The sequence below is a fragment of the Macaca fascicularis genome, chromosome 19 (assembly GCF_037993035.2).
Source record: "Macaca fascicularis isolate 582-1 chromosome 19, T2T-MFA8v1.1".
Lineage (NCBI taxonomy): Eukaryota > Metazoa > Chordata > Mammalia > Primates > Cercopithecidae > Macaca > Macaca fascicularis.
In genome coordinates, this window is record NC_088393.1 from 21796325 (window position 1) to 21810612 (window position 14288).

The window sequence follows — 14288 nt, forward strand, 5'->3', positions numbered from 1 at the left end:
GGTGGCGGGTGCCTGTAGTCCCAGCTACTCGGGAGGCTGAGGCAGGAGAATGGCGTGAACCCGGGAGGCGGAGCTTGCAGTGAGCTGAGATCCGGCCACTGCACTCTAGCCTGGGCGACAGAGCCAGACTCTGCCTCAAAAAAAAAAAAAAAAAAAAAAAAAAAAAAGCAAGAGAACATACAATATTCTTCTTTGCACCTTGTGTATTCTGCTAGGATAAACTGTGTGCAGTTGCTTATGCCCCTAATCCTAAAACTTGGGAAACAAAAGTAGGAGGATCACTTGGGGCCAGAAGTTTGAGACCAGCCAGGGAAACACAGTGAGACTGTCTCTACAAATAATAATAAAAAATTTGCCGGGCGCGTTGGCTCACGCCTGTAATCCCAGCACTTTGGGAGGCTGAGACGGGCAGATCACGAGGTCAGGAGATCAAGACCATCCTGGCTAACATGGTGAAACCCCGTCTCTACTAAAATACAAAAAAAATTAGCCGGACGTGGTGGCAGGAGCCTGTAGTCCCAGCTACTCAGGAGGCTGAGGCAGGAGAATGGCGTGAACCCGGGAGGTGGAGCATGCAGTGAGCCGAGATCATCGCGCCACTGCACTCCAGCCTGGGCCACACAGCCAGACTTCGCCTCAAAAAAAAAAAAAAAAAAATTAGCCAGGGATGGTAGTGCATGTCTGTACACCCAGCTACTTGAGGGGCTGAGGTTGACTTGAGCCAAGGAGGTTGAGGCTACAGTGAGCCAAAATCATGTCACTGTACTCCAGCCTGGGCAAGAGTAAGATCCTGTCTCAAAACAACAACAGTGACAAATAAATTTAAGAAGACCAAAATTATACACTGCGGTTTTTGACCAAAATTGCATAAAACTAGGAATTAAAAGCAAAATTGGCAAATCCAAAAATATATGAAAATAAAACACACTCTTCAACATATTCTTGCTCAAGGACCAAAGAATTTAACTTTTCCAAAGTTGTCAATACAAGCTACAGTGGTGAACTAATTCAATATAATATCTACATAAAATGCAATAGTACAATTTTTCACAGAAATATTCTTCACAATTTAAAAATTTGATTAAAAACTATAGCCAAGCCAGGCACGGTGGCTTACGTTTGTTTTGTTTTTGTTTTTTTGTTTTTTTTGTTTTTTTTTTTTTTGAGACGGAGTCTCGCTCTGTCGCCCAGGCTGGAGTGCAGTGGCCGCATCTCAGCTCACTGCAAGCTCCGCCTCCCGGGTCTATGCCATTCTCCTGCCTCAGCCTCCCGAGTAGCTGGGACTACAGGCGCCCGCCACCTCACCCGGCTAGTTTTTTGTATTTTTTAGTAGAGACGGGGTTTCACCGTATTTAGCCAGGCTGGTCTCGATCTCCTGACCTTGTGATCTGCCCGTCTCGGCCTCCCAAAGTGCTGGGATTACAGGCTTGAGCCACCGCGCCTGGCCTACGTTTGTTATCCTAGCACTTTGGGAGGCCAAGGCGGGTGGATTGCCTGCTGAGCTCAGGAGTTTGAGACCAGCCTGGGTAACAGGGTGATACCCTGTCTCTACTAAAAATACAAAAAATTAGCTGGGTGTGGCAGTGTGTGCCTGCAATCCCAGCTACTTGGGAGGCTGAGGCAGGCGAATTGCTAGAACCCGGGAGGCAGATGTTTCAGTGAGCCACAATCGTGCCACTGCACTCCAGCCTGGGTGACAGAGCAAGAGCTCTATTTCTTAAAACAAAACAAAACAAAACAAAAAACTATAGCCAAGCAATTATGAAACAATAAAGAGGCATTATACTTTCTGATTTCAAAACATATTAAAAGCTACAATAACAATGTGGTACTGACACAAAGACAGATAAGTAGATGAAAGAACAGAATAAAGAACCCTAAAATGAACCCTTCTGTATATGATCAAATGATCTTCTACAAAGTTGTCATGAGCAAACAATAGAAAAAAAATACCTTCAAAAAATGATGTTGAAACATTGATACCAACACTAATAAAGTTGGATGATTTCCTTGAAGTATATATAAAAACATTTTAAACAAAACACATAAGACAGAAAAAAGGAACTAACAAATCTTCTAAAAAGAAATATGGAAAAAAGACACGACACTGGTCTTGGCACCATTTTCTTAGATACAACCTTAAATGCATGAACAACAAAGAACAGAAAAATTTAACTACACTATACCTCAAAATTTGTGTACATCAAAGAAAACATTCAATAGAGAGACAATGCCTCCTAGAAAATGAGTGAAAGTATTTGTAAATCACATGTGGTATTAATATTAATAATATATAAACAACAAAACTGACAATAAAGTTGAATAATCTGATTTGGAAATGGACAAATAACTGAACTAAATTTTTACCAAAAATATACACAAATGGGAAGAAGCATTTAAAAAGACACAAAATTACAATTTGTAGAGAAATGCATAAAAATCACAATGGAAAACAAAATCACCTCACACCCACTTAGAATGGCTACTATAAATTTTATAAAAACACAAAATCTGTTGATGATGCAATAAAAATAAAACCAGCCAGGTACAGTGGCTCACATCTTTAATCCCAGTGCTTTGGGAGGTTGAGACAGGTGAATCACCATAGGTCAGTTCGAGATCAGTCTGGCCAACATGGCAAAACCCCATCTCTACTAAAAAGACAAAAATTAGCCAGACATAGTGGTGGGTGCCTGTAATCTCAGCTACTCCTGAGGCTGAGGCAGGAGAACTGTTTGAACCTGGCACACAAGAACAAATCACTGCACTTCAGTGTAGGTGACAGAGCAAGACTCTATCTCAAAATAATAATAATAATAATAGTAATAATAATAAATTACCAATTAAAAAGAAAAACCCTATGTTGACTGCTGGTGGAAAACAAGGAGGTCGAGGCCAGCAGATCACCTGAGGTCGGAAGTTTGAGACTAGCCTGATCAACATGGAATAACTCCATCTCTACTAAAAATACAAAATTAGCCAGGCATGGGCCACCATGCCTGTAATCCCAGCTACTCAGAGAGCTGAGGCAGAAGAATCGCTTGAACCTGGGGGGCAGAGGTTGCAGTGAACCGAGATCACGCCATTGACTCCAGCCTGGGCAATGAGAGCAAAATTTTGTCTCAAAAAAAAAAAAAAATATATATATATATATATAAATGTTTCTCAAAGAATTAAAAATAAAATTATCAAATACAAAAAATCTCATTTATGAATCTATATTCATAACAGAAAATGCAGGACCTGAGTAACATATATGAACATCCATATTTTTTGTATCAGTATGCACAAAAGCCAAAGGTTGAAGAAACTTAGATGTCCCTTGATTTATAAATACATCAAAAAATGTAACATATACCTAAATGTAATATTATTCAGCCTTCAAATAGAAAATCTTGCCTCATTTTAGGATAAATTTTGAGAATATTATGTCACCAGAAATTAGCAAGTAATGAAATTATGGATACCATATGACTCAACTTATCTGAGGTATCTTAAGTAGTCACACTCATAAAATCAGCAAGTAAAAGGGTGTTTGTCAAGGGCTGAAAACGGCAAAATGAGCACTTGTTACTTAATGTGTATTTAGTTTCACATGTGTAAAATTTCTAGAAGTTTTTTGAATAACAATGTATATATTTTTATCGTGTCTGAAATGTACAGTTTTTTTTTTTTTTTTAAAAAGACAGGGTCTCACTTTGTTACCCAAGCTGAAGTACAGTGGTGCAATTATGGCTCACTGTAGACTCTAACTTCAAAGCTAATGTAATCCCTCCCCCTCAATCTCCCAAAAAGCTTGTACCATGGGTGCACACCACCATGCCTAGCTATTTTAAAAAATTATTTGTAGATAGGGAATGTCCATGTGTTGCCCAGACCAGTCTCATACTTTGGCCTCAATCAATCCACCTGTCTTGGCCTCCCAAAATCCTGGGATTGCAGATGTGAGTTACCACCATGTCTGAAATGTACACTTCAATAGATTTAAGTTGGTAAATTTTATGTTACATGTTTTTACAACACTAACATTAAAAAAAACAAAAAACAAAAAACAAAAAAATACAGCATTATAAACCTTTTTAAAAACTACCTTCAAATTACAAAAGTGTTTCTTTCATACAAAGAAAATATATTTTCATCATTAAACACATGGTGAAAATAGACTATTTCCATGATTACTTGCTTAGAGAAGATAAAACAACCATTAAAAATTAGCTGAAAAATAATATATACAAGATAAGCTTTAACCAAAACTGGGGTCATATTTATAAACACACAGAGACACACACACATATATATAATATGATTGTGATAGACATTTGGTGATTGGTTTTTTTTTTTTTTTTTTTTTTGAGATGGAGTCTTGTTCTGTCTCCCAGGCTGGAGAGCAGTGGAGTGATCTGGCTCACTGCAACCTCCACTTCCCAGGTTCAAGTGATTCTCCTGCTTCAGCCTTCCGAGTAGCTGGGACTACAGGCACACACCACCATGTTCAGCTAATTTTTTGTAGCCAAGAGGGTCTCATCTCCCGACCTTGTGATCCGCCTGCCTCAGCCTCTCAAAGTGCTAGGATTGCAGGTGTGACCCACTGTGCCCGGCCAGTGATTCTGAGGGAAGAGAGAGACCCTCTCACACTGTTTTATATTGTTTTATAGTCAGTACCTGTTTTAAGAAAAAAAACAAGGAAGTGAAACCAAAGGCTGGCAGCCTGGCACCAGGCACCAGACCCAAAACCAGACCCAAAATCAGGCCTGGGCCTGCCTGGCCTAAACCTAGTAGTTAAAAATCAACTCATGACTTAGCCACCGATGTTATCCATAGATTCCAGACATTGTATGGAAAAGCACTGTGAAACTCCCTGCCCTGTTCTGTTTCACTCTGACTACCGGTGCATGAAGCACCTGTCACGTACCCCCTAGATTACTCAACCAATCACGACCCTTTCATGTGAAATCTTTAGTGCTGTGAGCCCTTAAAGGGGACAGAAACTGTGCACTCGGGGAGCCTGGATTTTAAGACGGTAGCTTCCTGATGCTCCCAGCTGAATCAAGCCCTTCCTTCTACAACTCGGTGTCTGAGGGGTTTTGTCTGTGGCTCATCCTGCTACATTTCTTGGTTCCCTGACTGGGAAGCAAGGTGACTGATGGATGGCCAAGAAAGCCCCTTAGGCGTCTTAGGCCTGCCCTGTGGAGCATCCCTGCGGGGGGTCCAGCCAGCCTGAGTGACACGATCCAAAGAGTGCTCCCTGGTAGGCAATTGCCCCGGTGGAACGCCTCGCCAGAGCAGTGCGTAGCAGGCCCCCGTGGAGGATTAACGCAGTGGCTGAATGCCAGGAAGGAACTGGCACTTGGAATCCGGACATCTGAAACTTGGTAAGACTAGTCTTTGGAACTTGCCCACTCCATCTGAGTGGAAGCATGGCCTGATCACCCACAGCGTGCCTGCACTGGCACTTTTGTTCTGGTTTTGACTTGACTTGAATTGCGCGATACTTTGGTTTTAGTTCTGATTTGGCTTGAATTTCTGGATACTCTAGTTTTGGTTTCGCTTTTAGTTTGGTACAAACTGTAAAGGTGTGTGTGTGTGCCCTCTTTACCCGTTCTTTGTTTTATGGTGTGTGTGTGGTGTGAACATGATATTTTGTCTTGAGAAAACATGGATCAGGCACAAAGTACGCCCACCCCATTAGGGACTATGTTAAAGAATTTCAAGAAAGGATTCAAAGGAGACTATGGAATCACTATGACTCCAGGAAAACTTAGAACTTTGTGTGAAACAGACTGGCCAGCATTAGATGTAGGTTGGCCATCAGAAGGAAGCCTAGACAGGTCTCTAGTTTCAAAGGTATGGCACAAAGTAACTGGCAAGCCAGGACACCCAGATGAATTCCCATATATAGATTCCCGGTTACATTCCTGGTTACAGCTAGTTTTAAATCCCCCACAGTGGTTAAGGGGACAGGCAGCAGCAGTACTAGTAGCAAAGGGAGAGTTAGTTAAGGAACGTTCTCGCTCCACCCACTGAGGGAAGCCAGCACCTAAAGTTCTGTCTGACCCAGAGCCCAAGGACTCATGGCAGGAGATGGCACCAACAGTGCCCCCCACTTATCAAGCGGAGAGGCCCCGTTCTCCTGAGCTCACAACCCCCAGACTACCCAGAGTAGACAAGAAGGGAAGTGAAGCTGCAGGAGAAACTCCTCCCTTGGCAGCTCGCTTATGGCCCAAGGCTGGAATCCAAATACCCCTGCGAGAGCAGTGATATACTGGCATAGATGAGGATGGACACATGGTGGAATGGCATGCCTTTGTATATCACCCTTTCACCTCTGCTGACCTCCTCAATTGGAAAAATAACACTCCATCTTACACTGATTATCAATTAAACAATTATCCAGACTCATAATCCTACTTGGGCTGATTGCCACCAGCTACTCATGAAACACAGATGAAAGGTGAAGGGTGCTCCAGGCAGCAACTAAATGGCTAGAGGAGCACAGATGAAAGGCGATGAGTGCTCCAGGCGGGAATTAAATGGCTAGAGGAGCATGTCCCAGCCAATTACTAAAATCCCCAGGAATACTTTAAGAATTCAGCTGCCAGGAACGGACCCTCAATGGGATCCAAATGAAGGACTAGATATGGAGAGGCTAAGACGGTACCGAGAGGTATTAGTTGAAGGTCTGAAAAAAGGGGCTCAAAAGGCCACCAATGTAAATAAAGTTTCTGAAGTCATCCAAGGAAAGGAGGAAAGCCCAGCCCAGTTCTGTGAAAGACTGTATGAGGCCTATCGTATGTACACTCCTTTCGATCCGGACAGTCCTGAAAATCAGCATATGATTAACATGGCCTTAGTTAGTCAGAGCGCAGAAGATATCCAGAGAAAATTGCAAAAACAGGCTGGGTTTGCAGGAATGAATGCCTCGTAGTTACTAGAGATAGCTAATCAAGTATTTGTAAATAGAGATGCAACAAGCTGCCGAGACAGCTGCAAGGAGGGCGAACGCCAGGCCAGATGAAATGCTGATTTGCTGGCAGTGGCAATTAGAGGAATTCTCCCGAAAGGGCAGGGAAAGGGGCGTTCTGGGAGGAATGCCCAGTCCAATCGCTCACGTCTGCAGCATAACCAATGTGCCTACTGTAAAAAAATAGGACATTGGAAACATAAATGTCCCCAACTAAAGGAAAAGCAGGGTGATGCAGAGCAAAAGATCTCAGACAAAGATGAAGGGACTTTGTTCAATCTGGCTGAAGGGCTACTAGACTGAAGGGGACTAGGCTCAAACGTCCCCAAGGAGCCCATGGTCAGGATGAAAATAAGTGGCAAGGACATTAAGTTTCTGATCAATACCAGAGCCGAACACTCAGTAGTAACCACCCCAGTGACCCCCTTATCTAAAAAGACCATTGATATAATTGGAGCAACAGGAGTCTCTGCCAAGCAGGCTTTCTGCCTGCCGTGGACCTGCTCCGTGGGAGGACATAAAGTGACTCATCAATTTCTGTATATGCCTGACTGCCCCTTGCCTTTGTTGGGAAGAGACTTGCTTAGCAAGCTGAGAATCATCATTTGCTTTACAAAACAGGGTTCTTTACAGCTGAAGTTACCGGAAACAGGAGTCATCATGGCCCTTACAGTCCCCCGGGGAGGAAGAATGGAGACTTTTTCTAACCGAGCCAGGTCAGGAAATAAAACCAACTCTAGCTAAGCGAAGGCCCTGAGTATGGGCAGAGGACAATCCTCCAGGGCTGGCAATCAATTAAGCCCCGTACTCATAGAAGTCAAGCCTGGGGCCCAGCCAATCAGACAAAAGCAGTACTCAGTTCCCAGGAAAGCCCTTAAAGGAATACAGACTCATCTTAGACGCTTAAAAGCCTTTGGAATTATAGTTCCTTGCCAGTCTCCAAGAAACAACCCCCTCCTACCTGTCCCCAAACCAGGGACCAAAGAATATAGACTCGAACAGGACTTATGCGTGGTAAACCAAGCTACAGTGACTCTGTACCCAACAGTTCCTAACCCTTACACACTGTTAGGATTGCTGCCGGCTGAGGACGGCTGGTTTACTTGCCTGGACTTGAAAGGTGCTTTCTTTAGCATCAGACTAGCTCCTGAGAGCCAAAAGCTATTTGCCTTTCAGTGGGAAGATCCGGGGTCAGGTGTCACCACTCAGTACACTTGGACTCGGCTTCCCCAAGGGTTCAAAAACTCCCCCATCTTTGGGGAGGCGTTGGCTCGAGACCTCCAGAAGTTTCCTGCTGAAGACCTAGGCTGCGTCCTGCTCCAGTACGTGGATGACCTTCTGCTAGGACAGTCCACGGCAGTTGTGTGTGCAAAAGGGATGGATGCCCTGCTTCGGCACCTGGAGGAGTGTGGGTATAAGGTGTCCTATAAGAAAGCTCAGATCTGCAGACAGCAGGTACACTACCTGGGATTCACTATTCGAAAAGGGGAGCGCAGCCTAGGGTCAGAAACAAAGCAGATCATCTGCAGTCTACTGGAACCTAAAACCAGAAGGCAAGTAAGAATTTTTAGGAGCTGTGGGGTTTTGCAGATTATGGCTCCCAAACTGCGGTGCTAGCCAAACCGTTGTATGGGGTTACAAAGGGGGGCGATTGAGAGCCCTTTGAATGGGGGCCTCTACAATGGCAAGCCTTTTGTAAGTTAAAAGAAAAACTTATGTCAGCCCCAGCTCTAGAACTACCAGATTTGACAAAGCCCTTCACGCTCTATGTGTCAGAAAGAGAAAAAATTGAAGTAGGAGTTTTAACTCAAACTGTGGGGCCCTGGCCAAGACCAGTGGCCTACCTCTCAAAACAACTAGATGGGGTTTCTAAAGGCTGGCCTCCATGTCTAAAAGCCTTGGTGGCAACGGCCCTGTTAGCACAAGAAGTGGAAAAGCTAACCCTTGGACAAAACCTAAATATAAAAGCCCCCCATGCGGTGGTAACTCTGATGAATACCAGAGGACACCATTGGCTAACAAATGCTAGATTAACTAAGTACCAAGTCTTGTTATGTGAAAACCCCTGCATAACTACTGAAGTCTGTAACACTTTAAATCCTGCCACCTTGCTCCCAGTATCCGACAGCCCTGTTGAACATAACTGTGTAGAGGTGTTGGACTCCTGATATGCTTTTCTAACTCTTCAAGTACATGGAGCATTATATAAAGAAAAAGGCCTGTTAAATTCTGGGGAAAAGGACATAAAATATCAGTAAGAAATTCTACAATTATTAGAAGCAGTGTGGAAACCCCAAAAGGTGGCAGTCATGCACTGCAGGGGACACCAGTGAGTTTCCACCTCGGTGAGCCAAGGAAACTCCCAAGCAGACACAGAGGCACGAAAAGCAGCATCAACTCCTTACCGGGCACCAGTCATAGCCCCACTACTCCCTCAAACGCTTGATCTGGTGCCTCTAAAGAAGAAAAAGATTTTCTTCAGGCAGAGGGAGGACAAACAATAAAGGAAGGATGGATAAAGTTACCAGATGAAGAAGAATAGCTGTGCCACAGCCGCTAGGAGCCACAGTTGTGCTGGCTGTACATGAAACTACCCATTTAGGCCAAGGATCACTTGAAAAGCTGTCGGTATTTCTACATCTCACACTTGCCAGCTCTTGCTAAAACAGTAGCGCAGCAATACGTTACCTGTTGACAGCACAATGCAAAGCAAGGCCCCTCTGTGCCTCCTGGCATACAAGCCTACGGAGCGGCTCCTTTTGAAGATCTTCAAGTGGACTTCACAGAGATGCCTAAATGTGGAGGTAACAAGTATTTACTGGTTCCAGTGTGTACTTACTCTGGGTGGGTGGAGGCTTATCCAACACAAACTGAAAAAGCTCGTGAAGTAACCCATGTGCCTCTTTGAGATCTCATCCCTAGATTCGGACTGCCTCTACGAATCGGCTCAGATAATGGGCCAGCAGTTGTGGTTGACTTGGTACAGAAGATGGCAACAAGGCCGGGCGCGGTGGCTCAAGCCTGTAATCCCAGCACTTTGGGAGGCCAAGACGGGTGGATCACGGGGTCAGGAGATCGAGACCATCCTGGTGAACACAGTGAAACCCCGTCTCTACTAAAACTACAAAAAACTAGCCGGGCGAGGTGGCGGGCGCCTGTAGTCCCAGCTACTCGGGAGGCTGAGGCAGGAGAATGGCGTGAACCCGGGAGGCGGAGCTTGCAGTGAGCTGAGATCAGGCCACTGCACTCCAGCCTGGGCGACAGAGCGAGACTCCGTCTCAAAAAAAAAAAAAAAAAAAAAAAAGATGGCAACAAGTAGTTGAAGATATAAAAATATAACAAAACTGGCACATGTACCCGTGCAAGTGTGGCACGGATTTAATCCGGGAGCCATGTTTGGAAATTGGTTCGTGGCAATAGGAGGATTTAAAACTCTTATAATAGGAGTAATAATAGTAATAGGAACCTGCTTACTGCTCCCTTGTTTGCTACCTGTACTTCTCCAAATGATAAAAAGCTTCGTCGCTACCTTAGTTCACCAGAATGCTTCAGCACGAACATACTATATGAATCACTATCAGTCTATTGCACAGGAAGGCATAAGTAGTGAGAATGAAAGTGAGAACTCCCACTAATAAAATGAGTGAAAGTCTCAAAGGGGTAAATGAGGGAAGAGAGAGACCCTCTCACACTGTTTTATATTGTTTTATACTCAGTACCTTGTTTTTTTTTTTTTTTTGAGACGGAGTCTCGCTGTGTCTCCCAGGCTGGAGTGCAGTGGCGTGATCTCGGCTCACTGCAAGCTCTGCCTCCCGGGTTCACGCCATTCTCCCGCCTCAGCCTCCCAAGTAGCTGAGACTACAGGCGCCCACCACCACGCCCGGCTAGTTTTTTGTATTTTTAGTAAAGACAGGGTTTCACCATGTTAGCCAGGATAGTCTCGATCTCCTGACCTCGTGATCCACCCACCTCGGCCTCCCAAAGTGCTGGGATTACAGGCTTGATCAGTACCTGTTTTAAGAAAAAAAAACAAGGAAGTGAAACCAAAGGCTGGCAGCCTGGCACTAGGCACCAGAGCCGAAACCAGGCCTGGGCCAGCCTGGCCCAAACCTAGTGGTTAAAAATCAGCTTATGACTTAGCCACCGATGTTATCCATAGATTCCAGACATTGTATGGAAAAACACTGTGAAACTCCCTGCTCTGTTCTGTTTCACTCTGACTACCGGTGCATGAAGCCCCTGTCACACACCCCCTAGATTAATCAATCACAACCCTTTCATGTGAAATCTTTAGTGTTGTGAGCCCTTAAAAGGGACAGAAATTGTGCATTTGGGGAGCTCAGATTTTAAGACGGTAGCTTCCTGATGCTCCCAGCTGAATAAAGCCCTTCCTTCTACAACTTGGTGTCTGAGGGGTTCTGTCTGCGGCTCGTCCTGCTACAATTTCTCTCTTAATTAAATCCCACATTGACTTAAAGCATACAGAATTGAAAATTGTCTGAAATTACAATACACAGGTAAAACCAAAAAACACAATAAACTGATTTTAAGAAACCTACACTGAAGAAATACACTAATATGTAACTGGAAAACAATAATAAGAGAAATGTTTACCCATAAAATCTGGTATGCAAGGCCAGGCACAGTGGCTCACGCCTGTAATCCCAGCACTTTCGGAGGCCAAGGCAGGTGGATCACCTGAGGTCAGAAATTCAAGACCAGCCTGACCAATATGATGAAACCCCGTCTCTACTAAAAATACAAAAATTAGCTGGGCACGATGACAAATGACTATAATCCCAGCTACTCAGTCCTGAGACAGGAGAATCGCTGGAACCTGGAGGGGTGGAGGTTGCAGTGAGTCAAGATCATGCAATTGCACTTCAGCCTGGGCAAAAAGAGCAAAACTCCGTTTAAAAAAAAAAAAAATCTGGTATGGAACACTGATGCACCATTAAAGAAGAATTTGTTTAGATAACTACAATATTTGACTGTAGCTTTGTACTTCTGAATCATTGGCATGAACTGTACAGCAGTAAAATTTTAGAGAAAACACAGTATAATCATAAATACAAGATTCTGATAAACTTTTAATAAACATTTAAAAGAAACTACAGATAATTTTTATATTTTAAGTAGATGCTATACTTACAAAAAATGAAACTGCTGTAATCCAACTTTAGAGGCAAAACTGAATTACATATTTTTTATATATATATTTATATACGGCAAAATACGGTTAGAGCCTCTGATATATAAAACAAATATCTGGGAATAAATTATATTATTTAGATATAGGGTAGAAAAGTAGGTACAAATCCTATCGTTCTCTTTTACCTACAGCAAACTTAAATTTATAAGTAACTATATTAGTAAATATGGAGTGCTTACTAATTATCTAATTTACTTCAGACATAACATGTAAATTCTAGTATAACTGTCCTAAATGTCTGAATCCAAAATTACAGACAAATTTGGAAATAAAAAATAGAAACTGGGCCAGGCACGGTGGCTCATGCCTATAATCCCAGCATTTTGAGAGGCGGAGATGGGTGGATCATTTGAGGTCAGAAGTTTTAGACCAATCTTACCAACATGGTGAAAGCCTATCTCTACTTAAAATACAAAAAAATTAGCCAGGTGTGATGGGGGACACCCGTAACCTCAGCTACTTGGGAGGCTGAGGCAGGAGAATCAGTTGAAACTGGGAAGTGGAGGTTGCAATGAGCTGAGATTGTGCCATTGCACTCCAGCCTGGGCGACAGAGAGAGACTCTGACTCAAAAAAAAAAAAAAAGAAAGAAAAAGAAAATACAAACTAAAAACTAAAAATGTATAGGGAGAGTAACAAGAGTAAGATGGAAAAATAAAAGGTGCCCTACTTGCTTATCACTGCAGAGCAAGAAAATCTGTCAGCCATCCTAGACAAAAATGCCTTTATGAGAGACAGGCATCATGGCTCACACTTGAAATGACAGCTATATGGTACATTGAGGTAGGAGAATTGCTTCAGGCGAGGATTTTAAGATCAGGCTGGGTTATGTAGCAAGACCCCCTCTCAAAAATAATTTCCTTTAAAAGAGTTTTGAGATCCAGGGAGGCAGCTGTAAAACTCTCATAAAGCCCAAGATTAAGGAGTTTTCTTTTTCAGAAGGCAGGCTCTCATTCAGGTGGCAAACTACAGGACCCCTGTTCTTAACTACAGGCCAGAAAACGGCCCACCCAGCTTGGTCCCACAGAAAATTCTGAACTTACTCTGTAACCATCCCAAACTGCTTCCAGCCACAGTCTGGGAGAGGTCCTGTTCTTCAAAAGGCCTGGAGGAAGATACTGGTTTATAGCCATGCAGACCTTTACTGTGGACCCTGAAGCAGTTCAGTGACTGTTCCAGCTCCCTAAGCCACGGTTTATGGCCAGTTCTGCCTAATTAGAAACCCACACAGTTACCTGGGGAAATCCTCTCTGATACTCAGTGAAAGCCACACTCATCCACATCCTAATATAAAGCCCACCATATGCAGACCCGACTACAAAAACCTGCCCTAGTGTCTGCCCTACAGACGAAAGTCCTGAAGGATATTTACTCTGTCCAAAAATAAAATGGAAATTACAACTACCCAAGCTCCTTGTAACAAGCCAACTAAAGGTGGACCCTAGTGCAGACCCACCAGCCTTGTTACCAAGCTATGACCCCTCTCCACTACAGGCCAGGCATGGTGGCTCATGCCTGTAATCCCAACAATTTGGGAGGCTGAGGCAGACAGATCACCTGAGGTCAGGAGTTTGAGACCAATCTGGCCAAACACAGTGAAACCCTGTCTCTACTAAAAACACAAAAATTAGCCAGGTGTGGTGGCATGCGCCTGTAATCCCATCTACTTGGGAGACTGAGACAGGAGGCAGAGGTTGCAGTGAGCCAAGATCGTGCCACTGCACTCCAGCCTGGGCGACAGAGCAAGACTCTGTCTTTAAAAAAAAAAAAAGCCATGGTATCCAAAGTGATCTATAAATTTAATAAACTTTCTATCAAAATTCTAGTGGGATTTTTTTTCACAGTAATGCAGTAATGGACAATGCAATTCTAAAATATACATGGAACTAGAATAAACTTTGAACAAAGCAAACTTGAGGAAAAAGAACAAAGCAAAGAAACACCATAATTCATAATTTCAAATTATTTAAAGGCTATAGTAATAAAACAGGACGAATTGTGCAGAAAATATACAAAGAAATCCAATGGAACAGAAAGCACTTCTCACGTATTTCAGACATGAAGCAAAGAAATAACTTAAAAAACAGTTTAATATAGAGTTTCTCAAAAGCATACA

The 14288-nt window shown here is 43.3% G+C and overlaps 1 protein-coding gene across 24 annotated transcripts in view; it reads right to left on the minus strand.

Moving 5' to 3' along the window:
• The window catches only part of ZNF43 (zinc finger protein 43), a 43363-nt gene that overhangs the window by 5997 nt on the left and 23078 nt on the right, over positions 1-14288 (minus strand). Inside the window, exon 2 of one of the 24 annotated variants that reach the window (XM_045378930.3) lies at positions 9650-9753. The exons of the other annotated variants lie outside the window; for them this stretch is intronic. The gene's annotated coding sequence lies outside the window, so the exon portion shown is untranslated. The remainder of the gene's footprint in view (positions 1-9649; positions 9754-14288) is intronic. 24 annotated transcript variants of the gene reach the window in all.